This window comes from Sabethes cyaneus, chromosome 2, assembly GCF_943734655.1.
Source record: "Sabethes cyaneus chromosome 2, idSabCyanKW18_F2, whole genome shotgun sequence".
Lineage (NCBI taxonomy): Eukaryota > Metazoa > Arthropoda > Insecta > Diptera > Culicidae > Sabethes > Sabethes cyaneus.
The window spans coordinates 86,427,625-86,440,691 of NC_071354.1; the positions used below are offsets into that span (position 1 = coordinate 86,427,625).

At 37.1% G+C, this 13,067-nt stretch overlaps 1 protein-coding gene across 2 annotated transcripts in view; it reads right to left on the reverse strand.

Moving 5' to 3' along the window:
* The window catches only part of LOC128733601 (bestrophin-4), a 50,209-nt gene extending 40,878 nt beyond the window's left edge, over positions 1 to 9,331 (reverse strand). For both annotated transcript variants that reach the window (XM_053827314.1, XM_053827313.1), the window contains exon 1: positions 9,036 to 9,331. The gene's annotated coding sequence lies outside the window, so the exon portion shown is untranslated. The remainder of the gene's footprint in view (positions 1 to 9,035) is intronic.
* Between the last annotated feature and the right edge of the window lie 3,736 nt (positions 9,332 to 13,067).

A 13,067-nucleotide genomic window follows, 5' to 3' on the forward strand; every position in this document is an offset into this window, starting at 1 on the left:
GAAACTCATAACTTGCTGGTTATTATTTATCCCTGGTAAAAATATTTCAAACTTTCAAACTGAATATCATGGGACATAGAAAACTTCACTGACACACTTTCCCCGTGACACCCTTTGCCCTGTCCTACCCTATAGATATACTATAAGGTAGTCAGTGAATATTTGGTTGCACCCACCTATGTTGTCCTGCTTACTGCTTCAAGAGAATATTAAAATAACCATAGAAAAGTTATGCCATGAGTTCCAACTCTATGAACTCACTCTATAGTTCAAAAGTCAAATGATTTTATTGGATTCAAAACACAGCCAAAATTTTACTGCGACTGCGACGCGGAAATAGTACCAAATAAAGCTGTTCCCATTATTGTTTTTCAGGTAGTTTAATGTGTTTGATATAATAAAAACTATTCGCACGCACCAATCATTCTCATTCAGCTCATTCATTCAAATAGAACCGTCTAAGTTTGCTGTGCTGGCACAAGACCTATTTCCTGAAATGGTTTACACCCAAAATAAACTACTATCCATTTTTTAAGCATAAGATCAGAATGAATCGCTTTTAAAACGCTTGCTGGAAACATATATTGCATTGTTTGAAATAACAATCTATCCTATGTGCTTTATCCAGAGTTGGAAATGTACTCAACTTTGCCTTCAATCAAAAAACTCCCGCAACGTTCCAGTTTGACGGCTCCATTTTAGGTGCATCAATTCGCGACAAGGCTGTTTCGGTAGCGGCGCGGCGACGGTGCTCGTTCTAGCGCAAATTTGATGCTCCCTGTGTGTTGTGTTTGTTTCGTTCTTGGCAGGTTCTTACATATTTCGATTTTTCGATCATAAAGTTGAATGAACTTGACTCTTCAGAGGTTAGCCAACTCAAGGTCATCAATGGATGTTTCTTTTCCGGACCTTTTGGGTGTCTTGAAGCAATTGCTTGTTAAATAGGAGGACTCGTTCGAGGAGGACAAAGTTTTTCGGTTTGGGCCGACCAATCGGCGACCGCCGGCTGAAACAGGGGTCTATCGTATTTCTTTTTGATCATCACCGCTTCCCTTTTAGCGGCTTGTTAGTAACATTTTATAATGGCATAAGAAATACAAAATGTACACACGCAAATAACATTTTAATGATATGGTTTGGTTGAGTCCGCAATAAAAAATATAGAACTTAGTGACAAGTAATCCTCTTTCTAATTTTAGCACTCATTCTACGCAAGGTGCCTTTCAATTAAATTCGGTCAAATGACTGCTAGCCATCAACCGAATATAATTGTCACGCCAGTTTCACGTTTCCTGGTTCTTAGAATACGTACTACATATTGGACAGTAGCTTTTCGTGACAACTCGCACCATCGACTCCCCAGAGACTGGGTATATTTACTGTTGTTCGTTGCATAACACTAATCAAACTGTAAAACAAATCGCGATATGCTGTGTCAGCAGCCCTGTCGAAAATGAAAGCTGAACAACAAGTTGGTGATGACTAATGGTTGATTATAGTATTCTGTAGGGTTTACTGATTCACTCGCTGGCGGATGAAAGCGCTCGTAACGAATATGTGTAGTATGTACATCATTATCGCGTTGCTATTCGTTTGAATGCGAACCGAAAGCATTTTTGCACGTGTTTAGCTACTATACACACTGAATTCTATATACTCGTAGTTGCCAAAGGCGTCTTCCTTTTAACTTGTTTGCGTGATTGAAACAGCGTTTTCATTGACAGACCATATAATTTGGGTTTCAAATGTGCTGTTTTCGAACCTACTGATCCTCATATTGTCGATAGGGGGATTGCAAGAGACTAATGATAAAAAGTTGTATAATTAATATTGCTGATTGCAAGAAAAAATCTATACCTATAAAAAAGGATTTCTGAAGAGGGGGGGCTCCCATTCAAATCTATATCTATAAAAATGGATTTCTGTCTGTCTGCCAGAATGTTCCTTATAGAATAGAAAACTACTGAACCGATCGGCGTGAAAATTTGCGTATAAAGGTTTTTGGGGCCAGGGAAGGTTCTTATGATGGTTAGAGATCCCTCCCCCCACTAAGAGGGGGGGCTTCCATACAAATGAAACACAAATTTCTGCATAACGCGAGAACTAATCAAGCAAATGGAACCAAATTTTACATGTGGGTGTTTTTGGAGACAAGAATGGTGAATTAAGACCCCTCACGACTTCAGGAAGGGGGCTCCCATACAAATGAAATACCAATTTTCTTCTAACTCCAGAACTAATCAAGCAAATGGAACCAAATTTAGCATGTGGGTGTTTTTGTAGGCAATTTTTTTTCTATGGTGAATTGAGACCCCTCCCCTCTTTAGGAGGGGAATAATGACCTCTCTCCCTTTTAAGAGGGGGGGGCTCCCATACAAATAAAACACGAATTTCTGCATAACTCGAAAACTAATCAAGCAAATGGAACCAAATTTGACATGTGGGTGTTTTTGGAGACAAGAATTTTTTCTATGGTGAATTGAAACCTCTTCCCACTTTAGGAGGGGGGGGGGCTCCTATACAAATACAAATTTCCTCATAACTTGAGAACTAATTAATCAAATGGAACCATATTTGGCATGTGGGTGTTTTTGGAGGCATGAATTTTTTCTATGGTGAAATGAAGGGGAGGCCCTCTTTAGGAGAGGAATTATGACCCCTCTCCCTTTTAATAGGGGAGGCTTCCATACACATGAAATACAAATTTCCTCATAACTCGAGAATCAATCAAGCAAATGGAACAAAATTTGACATGTGGGTGTTTTTGGAAACAAGATTTTTTTCTATGGTAAATTGAAGCCTCTCCCCACTTTAGGAGAGGGGGCTCCTATACAAATGAAATACAAATTTCCTCATAACTCGAAAACTAATTAATCAAATGGAACCATATTTGGCATGTGGGTGTTTTTGGAGGCATGAATTTTTTCTATGGTGAATTAGGTCCCCTTACCTTTTTAGGAGGGGGGCTCCCATGCAAAAGAAAAATAAATGTCCTCATAACTCCAGAGCTAATCAAGCAAATGGAACCAAATTTGGCATGTGAGGGGTTTTGGAGGCAGCATTTTTTTTAATGATGGTTTGAGACCCCTCACCCCTGTGGTAGGGGGATAAGGACTATCATACAAAACAGAATTTTTTGCGTAACTCAAAACCTAATCGAACTCGAGAAATTTTAGACTCTTTCATAAAACATTAATCAATAACAAGACCTAAGTAACATTAGATAATTCAGCGCGAGACGGCCACAGGCCGCGAGTGTTGCCGGCGACCTGCCGTCGGAAGCGCCGACCACTACACTCAATTCAATGCAGCTCTAATCAATCGCGATAGTTTATGCAGAAAACTGTGCTCGTGTATCTACCATAGCAGGACTCGATCGGCTGTATCGTATGCTGCTTTGAAGTCAATGAAGTTGTGTCGGATGATAAAAATTTCTTCTGCCTTTTTTCAAATGTTTGACCAATTTTTATGATAAACTCCGTAAAAGCCTAACTTACAGCCATTTTCAATATTTATTTTTAATGTTGCCGCTGTGCTTCCTCGCACGAAACAACGTACTGTTTTTTTTTTCTTAAAATATAACCAACTGCTTACATCTGCTTAAATGCTACATCGATCTTTTCAATGTATGCCTGATCTACTTCCATCTATGCTCCCAAATTCCTGTTTGTATTCGGCACTGGTGACATCAGCGATGGAGGCTCTGATTTGAGCGTCAAACTTTTCGAAGGCCCATAAAGGCACCACCGATACGTGTGTTTATAGTTTTGGTAAACTTCCCCATGCTGAACTGGTTGTACAGCTTCTGCGAAATTGGGAGGATTATTAGTATCGATTGAGCAATGTTGACCATGAGACATACTGCCTTGGAGCTATCGGAGCAGTCAAGCTTGTTCTTCATATCAGGTCGCAGTTGAGACAGTATGTTGTCAGCCAAGTCAGAGTCCTATCATTGCTGCATTGTCAAAGGGTTTCAGAGTAATCCACAATTCGACTTACCATCAATGGTTATGGTTACAATAAGGAATGTACACCAGGTGCTCTCAAGATTTTCTTTTTTAAATTAATAAACAGGCCCTGAAAGTCTTGGAATCCATCAATTTTCTCCAACATAATACGAAGCGTCGTGATATGATCCTGATACAATGATCGGCCAGCACGGAATCTAACTAGCTGCCACCAGAGAGTAGCGTCAATTTTCTTCTCGGTCCAATTAAGACCTTGCAAAGTATTTTGGAAGTGGTACAAAGCAACATGCTGCCGTATCAGTAAGATGCCCTGCGTACAGTCTAATCAGTCGATACACATTTGTACCGATAATATCATCATTCTTTGCTGGACTCCATACTTAATATGGCTGCTTCAGTTTTAGAATATTTCTCCAGTTCCGCATCGTTGACGAGCTGCTATCTTAGCTCCCTCTGGCTGGTGCCCGCTCAATGCTGACTTTCGCATGTCTCCGCTCATCGATCGTTCTCAATATTTCATCTGAAATTCTGTCGGTGAAAGTAACAATGGCACTAAACTAATTCGTATCTTACTTGCACTGGTTTGACATCTCTCGTCTCACACATCAAATCAAATTGTCTGCCATTACCGCAAAGCTTTTCGCGAACCCCCTAAAACTTTTGGCGAATTGCTGGGGGTTCGCGAACCCCCATTTGGGAACCGCATTCGAATGAGTTTTTTCTACACTGCTTCGATCCTCCCAATCCAGTCTCTTTGAAACGGACATCATACTATCTATAGAGTAGGATTCCAGTATTGTGAAATCGAAAGATGAGCGCACAATCCACTTCTTACTTGTTACAATGCGGACCCAAAATAGAGTATTCGAAGGTAATCGACCCAAACAGCACCATTTGTTGTATGAAGGGTAACTATAATTGAAACATTCAAATATGGTAAAAATTCGTATCAGTTACCTTTATCAAACTACTTCTGACTGAAAAAGCGCAAGAGGTGGAGCTTATATGCAACCAATTGTTACACAGATGTTTTGTGGAACATCAATGCGCGTTACCTATCCATTCACGACTACGATACTAAAATAGATTTTAAGCCTGTTCATACTCACACGAAATCCTATATCAATGTGATATATACAGGTGTAGCAATGTTGGTTAAGTGGTGTTAGTGCAATGAAGGAATTTCATCATGGTGTGGGTGGAATCGTAAATCGACCAATCACGATGAAGCGTGACGTCAAACTCCAAAAACAAACCCCATTGTCCGACGTCTGATTTTTCGCTGTCTTCATCTGCCACACCTTTTTAAACCTCATTGATCCTATATGTCGCGTTGTCAAAACTTCCGTGAAAACGAAAACAGAAATACTTTTTTCTCGCATAAAAACCAACCAACATAATCGCGAATTATGTTTAGCGGGAAACAAATTTCCTCTCTGGTCTCCAAGACGAAAATTAATTACATTAATATCCTTAAAATGAAACAAAACTTTAGTTTTTTTGGGCCTATTATGAGCTAATCTTTATACCATTCAAAATTTATCGTGCAAAATATAATTTTGCTTTGTATTATTTCATGCGCCTCGTGAAAGTTATTAATTTTCAAATTTAAAGAATTAAATTAGCCAAATTAAGAATTCGTTCACGATGGAAAAATGCGATGTAAAATCGAACTAGACACTGTAATCAAATAATATTTTAGTAAATGCCAAGGGATCCTGATGAATATCCGTGTAATTATTGTGAAAATAAAAACGTTTCTTCGTTGAAAAATATTTTTTCATAAAAATATGGCGGAATATGACGTTACATTGATTGTATTTGTTTTGTTGCATTTTATTTAAAAATATGCCGTAATCAACATGATGCAACATTATGTGACATTATTGTTTAGTAATGACATTATAATAACACGATGTTGCGATGAAGTTTCATGTTACTAGATATACACGAATATATTGGTGGCACCTAGGATAAGTATTGGATAACCTGAATCCAACGTATTAATCATAAGCATAAGCATAGGATACCGCCCGTGTGCTGCTACTCCGTTATTGACCAGGATCGATGAAAATTGCAAAATGATGGCTGGAAAAAGTATGCTTGGGACAACACACTGTTCCTCATTGTGCAACCTTATCAGGTCCCTGCATGCTGATCAATACCGACGCCGGCCACGTCCGAATGCGGGTCCTGGTGGGATGGGAAGGAATGTTAGTCCAATATTTGTTGCTACTAAAGACCAGGGAATTCTCTGCATCTTCACAAGCATATCGGGAAGGGAATTGTTGTTAGTAGAAGCGGGAGCTAGATCCTAGATAAAGATCCAATTTAATTGAAATGTGATTTGTCGAAAACTACGCTCGGTTTCGGTGTGGAATAATGCAACAAACGAGGCACAAAAACAAACGATGCTAAATTACCATACGAAACGATGCCATGTGAACGCCATTTATTTGAAACTAACCTGGATATTCAATAGTTTTCTTGTCGTCAGTAATTAAGAAAATTAAGATCACAAATACACCTTTTTTGTAAATTTAATAAATTTAATATAATGTAATGGTACTACATAAACAACCATGATTTGTTTAATTTATATCGAAAAATACTATGCACATCCAAGATTCACGGTGGCTTGAAATCCACCTGAAAATAAAAATCAGGCACAATAAAACGAGCCAATATTGTCCCTAAGTTGATAAGCATTTCCTCTTATCAACGATAATATGCAGATATAGCGCCCTACACGCTTATAATCTCAATGCAACGTATTAATAACATAAAGTTACTTATTTGTTGTGTGTTTCAATACTGTAACCGGTGAAGTTTTTTGCAATTTAAAAAAGATTTAATAGCAACATGCAAGATGATGCAAGTGTTGCTTGGGGGGTTCAATCTGCGATGAAATGTGATTGCGTTGCACTTGAGGACACTATTTTTGAACAAATTAATCGTGCACCACGATTCAAAAATATTGACTATAGTTTCCGAGCCACCTTGTCATACGTAACCACGATTCACACTTTATTGCGAGTTTTTAAAGGAATTATATTCACAAGTACCTAAGCTTTTGGTACGAGATGAATCTTTCACTTTTTGTCTGTACATGTACACCCAATATTTCGGAATTTATATTTTTTACAGAAACAAATTTTCTTATTCAGCGGCAGTTCGTCAAACGGAAACTGCGCTTCGTCATAAACAAGATCTGCTTTTGTCTACACTTATTTACAAAAATTTATGCATGTATTCGTTAGCCGTCTGCACGAATTATCCAACTCGCGCAAAAAGTGCAAGTAGTTTTATTCAGAGCTCAAATTTCGATGTTTCGACATATTCAAAAAATAGTCAAAAAGAGTGGGTGTAAGAATGTAAGAATTATCTTTTGTCGATCACTAAACGACAATCTATAAATGTTGATGCCAAGTATTTGTTTGTAATTTCAGGTAGCCGATTGCTGCGATAAAATATACTCCGTCTCTCACGTTTTCACACAAGACTTCAGTTTTAAATACCTACATTCCAATCTAATAGCAGATCGATCTCATGCAAACTTAAAGTTAACCTTTCGTACTCGCGCCATTTTCGATTTATAGGCATGCTAAAACCTAACAAAATTCACTCGAATACTAATGTCACTTGGTGAAAACCCTATGGCTTTTTCCGTCATTTGAAAGATCTTGGCTTACGGATCAACTTTGCTGAAAACAGAAATTTTCTTTATTGGTGGAATCCCGAGATATACCGAGATAAAGTTAACGGTTTACAGGCGTTGTACAAAATAGAACAACGCGGGTAATGGAGGGTTAAAGAACAAAATTTTACAACATGATTTACTTTCAGGACATTAAAATGGTTCAGGTTTGAGTGAAACAAATAATTCCTGACCTGTTGGGGCGGTGAAACTCGGTCACATTTTTCTAAAATGAAAATACACAAAGTCGCATTTGGCAGCTTTTGTATAGGTGTGTATGTGATTGGTTGAATTATTATCTTTGACGTTTGACTTTCATGCATGTTTAGACAGTGATTTTCCGAAAAATAATTGTTTTCCTTATTATTCCATTCGAAAAAGATTCCTGATTAATGCATTTTCCGAAAATAAAAAAAGAAGAAACGACATCAGCGAACCGAAAGAGACTTTCCAATCGGTGAGCCGAAACGAGCAATTCATGGTAGTACAGTGGTAACCCGATTTTGTCACTCCCCGATTTTGTCACCCCCGATTTTGTCACGTTTTTGACCCGATTTTGTCACGTTTTTTACCCGATTTTGTCACGCTTTTGATTTATCAAAAGCTTAGTTTGAAAATCATTTTGAAACATGTCAAATGTGTTAAGACACTGTAAAAAGAGCTGTGTTGATTATCGTGGAGTTTTCACAAAAGTTGTTTCTTATCTCCACAACTATAATAGCTAGAAGGTCACTTTCTTTGGCAAAGTTCTTTATAATAATCTTCTCAAAAATTTTGTAGAACATTGTTTTGCTCTATCTCTTACTGCTTGAAAAATAAATTTTCTATCTTACTTTTAGGAGGATTAATCAAAAAATGGTTCATACCATAAGAAAGAGCTTTTCACGCTATGAAATTTCTATGAACATAGTTAACCAGTATAATCAACCATTTCGGCGCAATTAAAAAACGCGTGTTTTCATACCTGTGGGACTGCTGTGAACAGGTGACAAATGTCCACAGAGAGGTAGATGGAAGTGCGAAATGTCCTAAAAGTGATCAGAAAGAAATATATGTAGTTCGTTCTAAGTTATCTGCAAAAAAATAAAAATTGAAAAAATACCCGATTTTGTCACTGTCCCGTTTTTGTCACCCCTAAATTCATCATGGGGGTGACAAAATCGGGTCATTACTGTATATTGATCATTACTACAAATTCATTACAAATTTACTGCTAATAAAAAGTTCAGAAAGGCGAAAATAAAAATAACTTTTTAAAGGATATGTTATGATTCCAACACGATTTAAGAATTTCTGATACCTAACCAACCTACCAACCATAACCAACTGATAAAGGCTTATAAACGCAAATCTCTCAAAACGAAACTTACCTTTCAAAATAACTATAAAATCCGAGATAAAATCATAACAAACATTCCCTTTTAAATTACACAACATTAATGATAACAGAAATACGCCGCGTCGAATCACTTTTTCTTACGCATTCACGCACAATTGAATTAAACACTCACTGTTTACCGTAGAGGATAATGAAAGCTTTAGTTTCCCCTCACAAACGTTTAAAAAGTGACAAAATCTGAAACAGTCACTACATACACCGTAGTAGTTGAGCGAAAGGGTTATAAATTTATTCACTTTATTGCAAATTCGCGGTTGCAACTGCATCCCACGAACTAGCCCCGGCAATCGCTACGAAACCGAACCGATCCGATCGACCCACTCACGCAAACTGAACAGTGAACGCCGCATTGCATCGAAATTTTTAGCGTTAGTGGTCGTTCTCTCGCAAAAATATAATGCTGCTCTCCCTCCATCGGAGGCTCTCGTGTTTATGCTAAACACGCGACGCGTTGATATTTTAATCGAAATGAAAGCCACCACACACCGCATCATGCGGTCCGCATGCAGTTATGACTGTATTATGTTGCATTTGCGACATTCGGTGCCTGCAAAACCGTGGGGCGCGGAAAAGCCGGTTGTTTTTGTTTACGTTTACGGTTGTTCGTTTCTCATGTTTCTCACTTCCTATTCAATAAACTCTCATTCTCATTAGCAACGCCAACAAGAGTAGATACCAAGGTGAGGAAGTAAAATCATTTCTTTGGTGTTTCTGAATGCTCAGAGCGCTATCAGATCAGATCAGAAAGTAAAAACCCGATTTAATCCACCTAGTGGTGAAAGGAACCTTTGTTATACGGTCTTACTTGCTATTTGAGATAGAAATCGACACGTCTTTGGAAAATAATTCATTTATTGGTTGTAGTTGCGTAGTGCGTTGGTTTACATAATATTTTTGAAAATTGAATAAGTTTACAAAATTTGAACAAAATAGGAACACTTTTAAATTTTGATGAAAAAAGGATCATGAAATTGCTGAGTAAGGATAAGTAAGTTGTTATTAATCTGAGTAAGTGCAAATAAAAGTAAGTTGTAAGAGGAAATCTTATCCTTTAGCATATACATTGTCTAGTAAAGGTCTAGTTTATAGGTTTTTGAACTATGCATAGTTTCCTGTAATGCCATTCTATTTGAATCACATCAATAGAGTTTTCTTGAATAATTTTCATCAATTTTTATTAACTCACGCTGTTGTATTTTATACAACACGTGTAGGTTTTTCAACGCCATATTGTTACAAATCGTTACAAATAAAGTTACAAATCGTTGTTTAACTAACGTATATTCTTCAACAAACTTATTGTGAGCAAAATATCATAATTATTCAGTGCATTAATAATTTAAATTGTTGGGAAAATTTATGCAGCAAAACTATCAGCAAATGTAAAATGTTTAAAATGTATCCGTCTGCTGATAGTCGAGTAATTCGGAGTCAAAATTAGGGTATTCTTTATAATCAAAGTTATACAGTTCCTAAAAAAGCAAACATACAGGTATACTATTTTCAGAAAAGTTGTGTATTTTTACTATTTGTACAATTTTGTAGTACATGAAAAAGTCATGCAACAATTACAAAAAGAGCAATGATAGAAAAACTGATTTTACAAATTCATATACAATAAATAAGATTTTTCTATCTTCGCTGCAGAGATAGAAGATTACTGTCTTTAGCAAACTTTCCTGTAATAATATGCTCTATAGCTTTGCAGAACACATCAATGTGTTATATTGACACTGAAGAAAAATATTTTTTTTATTTCACTTTTAGGGGGTTTAATAAAAATTTAAATTCCACCAGACGATAGAGCTCCCAATTTCAAGAAACTCTTCCAAACGTTCGATCAACCTAAAACCAAGTTTTTCCAGCCAAAACTCTAGGGCACACGTTTTCTTTGGTTTGGGGCTATTGTGCGCGCGAGTAACTGTGTTACAAAAGTTGGCGCGAGTGTTCGACGGTTAATATATTTTAATCGGTAAAACCAATTCTTATGAAATTTTGCATATATATTCGTAGTCTCAAAACCTCTCGTTTGATATTAAAATAATTGAAATTAGGTAAATTATCTTGGTTAAAATCATTATAAATTATTGTAAATTTTGGGGTGGTGTATACTGTTGCTCATAACTTTCAAATTAAAAGGCCAATCAAAAAACCATTCAATAGTGATCTATTAGGATATATTATCTTTCAAATGAGACTAATAGCGCATAAATCGGTTTGGCCATCTCTAAGAAACAGGCGATAATTATTACTTTGTCAAAACAGGTTTTTTAAGCATAACTTTTAAACTACTTGTTTGTTTTCAATTAAAAATTCCTGAACAATTTAGCTTTAATAAGGGCTTTCATTTGATACTAAGATCGTTGAAATCGATCATGTAGTTTTGAAGAAACCCGTGTCACGTATTTTTCACATTTTTGCTTATAACTCTTAAACGAAACGTCGTGTCACGAACCAACTCAATAGTGATCTACTAGACAAAAACACCTTTCAAACAAAAGTAATAGCGAACCATTCGGTTTAGCCATCTCTGAGAAACAGGCGATAGAAAACATCATTACATACATACACACACACACACACACACACACACACACACACACACACACAGACATTGCTCAAATCGTCGAACCCTATCGATTGGTATATGTGACTTGGCCCTCCGGGCCTCGGATCAATTTCGTGTTTTTCGACCAATTTTTAAACCTTTGTTATAGTATAACAAAGGTAAAACGAGTTAGATCAAAACTTCTCGGTCGGTGGTCTCTACTGTAGGTGGAGGAAGAGGCACAATTTGTGTCTAAAAATAGCCCAACCCATGTCGCTACTGTTAATAACCCAAGTAACAATTTCAGGCTGTTCAAACGCTTTTATAGCTGATTTTATTCAACCTGTGGCTGAACTATGGTTTAGGTTTAAAAATAAAACCCCTTTTTCAGCTCTTAAACATCTAAATCTGGTGATTTTATCAAGCTTCAGACTTGTTAAAAGCTGCTTTCGAAGCTGCGTTGAAGCTTAATAGAGTTTTTGCGCGCTTTTAAAATGCCAATTTGCGCAATGCTGTCAATTCTATTTTTAGAACGAGAAATTGTTTTGCAATATGCTCTTCCAGCCGCTTAATCAACGATTCATCAACCTTCATGCAGCCAAAAAAATCTATTTTAAAATTTAAAAAAATGGAACGCGTCATTTTTATTTTGCCGTGAACATTGTCGAGCGCGATTTTTTAAATTTCGAATAATTTTAATTCGTATAAGTAAGCTAACTAATTAAAAATACATGTCTTTTTTCCGGGAATTGAACCCACCATCTTTTGATCCATTAGCACTCACCGTATGATCCACCCCATTTGCATCTGCAGAACAGACAGTGAGAATATCTTTACACCTGAAGCCTAGCCCGCCTAGCGTGAAGCGATAATGTCGATAACTGACAAACTTTTGCTGTCAGCTGAATTGCTAAATTCTATGATCTGACACTAAGTATGCTGTGAGCCGAAAGAAAACTTGGTAGAATTTTGTAAAGCCACTTTAACACCCTTAACCAGCCTTCAAGTAATTTGCAAGCTGTGAGTCTAATGAAAGCTTCCACTCTACACTTTAACACCTTTAAGCAGCCTTAAAACGGTAGGATGTTTATGGCTGTTTAGAAGCAGTGTGTTTAGCAGAAAAATCCGCTATTAAGCTTGTTTATCAGCTTTTAGGAGAGAACTGGTTTGAAAAATTTAAAGTAGCTTAAACATCGCTTATTTAAACACCATTTGAGTGCTTACTTTATGCAGCTTTGATCGCCTTAAACCAACTCGTAAACAGCCATTGCTCTTGCAATTCAGCTACCATTGTTAGTTGGGAAGGGGGTTTGTGCAGACTCCTTTTGTCCAGCGCCTCTGTGGTTCATAGGTACACGGGTACCAACGAGCCACATGCCCTGGCGGGTGTTGTGGGTTCAAATCCGGTTATAATCTCAGATTATAGCTTGGTTCGACCCATGCACCTTCCAGCAT